This window comes from Aplysia californica, unplaced genomic scaffold (assembly GCF_000002075.1).
Source record: "Aplysia californica isolate F4 #8 unplaced genomic scaffold, AplCal3.0 scaffold00460, whole genome shotgun sequence".
Taxonomy (NCBI): domain Eukaryota; kingdom Metazoa; phylum Mollusca; class Gastropoda; order Aplysiida; family Aplysiidae; genus Aplysia; species Aplysia californica.
This window is the reverse complement of record NW_004797730.1, coordinates 36,946-38,298: the sequence shown is the minus strand read 5'-3', so window position 1 is coordinate 38,298 and position 1,353 is coordinate 36,946. Positions and strand designations below refer to the sequence as shown.

The 1,353-nt window shown below is 43.0% G+C and overlaps 1 protein-coding gene across 1 annotated transcript in view; it reads right to left on the bottom strand.

Annotated features, from left to right (window-relative positions):
- Positions 1-1,353, bottom strand: part of LOC101853876 (TOX high mobility group box family member 3) — a gene marked incomplete at its 3' end in the record, with an annotated part of 14,730 nt that overhangs the window by 574 nt on the left and 12,803 nt on the right.

Genomic DNA, 1,353 nt, shown 5'->3' with positions numbered 1-1,353 from the left:
CCCAAACCACTTGGCTTATCAAAGTGTACCGATAAATTATCCCAACGCAACACTAACCCCCTCCGGTGTCCGGTGATGCCGGCCCGTCTCCCAACAATTCCCACAATCCATCACCGGTGACGTCACGTTGGCGGGGTGTAGAGGTTGTTGAGGAAACACCAAGGAGGTTATTCTGTAATTTAAGGTCCTTGGGGAACACGTCTCTACTTTCTTATATTGTCGTTCTGGGCGTGTGTTTGTGGATGGTTGGCGGGTGCTCTGGTGTGGTTTGCTCCTTCTTCCCTGTCAAACAACTATCGTCTTTATATTTCCTCCTTCTTCTTTATGTTTGTTACTCTCTTGTAACACCTGTAATCTTCGGCACTTATTTGACCTTATTGTGTTGCAAGTGCCGTAAAACTCTTACTCAAACTAAAAACAGAAAGTTGTAGATTGTTGTTGTATCACATCGAACCTCGGACTGATGCTTTTTGTTTCGTTGAATTTTGTTGTGTGTGTGTGTGGGGGGGGGTTTGGGTCAGCATGTTAATTGGTCCCTTTTAAGGACAAGCTGGCTAACCCAGATTTTCGGCGTTTCTAGAATTCTTGACCTACACTAAAAGTGGGCATTTCCCTACCTATAGGAGAAATTTGGTTTCAATGGTATGTATATTTGTTTAGTTATTGAGAAAACTCTCCTTGTATTTTAAAGAAACCGAACAAGGGTCAAAAACTTTGCCTTTCATTTTCTCAAAACAACATTTTCCGGGATAGCCCCCTTGCGCTTAAAAGCGACCTATTATGGCATTTGCAACACAGTTAGATTAGAAGTACCAAAGATTAGATGTGTTACTAGAGAGTAACAAGCACAAAAAAGATGGAGAAGAGATATAAGGATGTCAGGCGTTTGATAGTAAAAGAGGAGCATACCACACCAGAGCAATTGCGCTCATATGACCTTATGCTGTTGCGAGCGCCGTAAAACCTCTACTAAAACTTTTTTTAAAACCCACACCAGAGCAGTCGCCAACCACCAGATGGTTGAATTTTGTTTTCTTCTTAACAATGTTACGAGAGTAACCTGAGACGCTGGTTGAGAAATGTTTATGAGCAAGACGTTTGTGATGTCATTAAGATCAATAAAATAAGTTCATATTTTTCATAGCTAGGCTAGGCTGCCTGTGCTTCACACACGCACGCACTTACACACACACTCACACACGCACACCCACACACACACACACACACACACAGACACACACACACACTCACACACTCACACACACACACACACACACACACACACACACACATAAACACACTTAATTACTCACACACACATGCACGTAGTAGGGAGAGGAGGAGGAGGAGGAG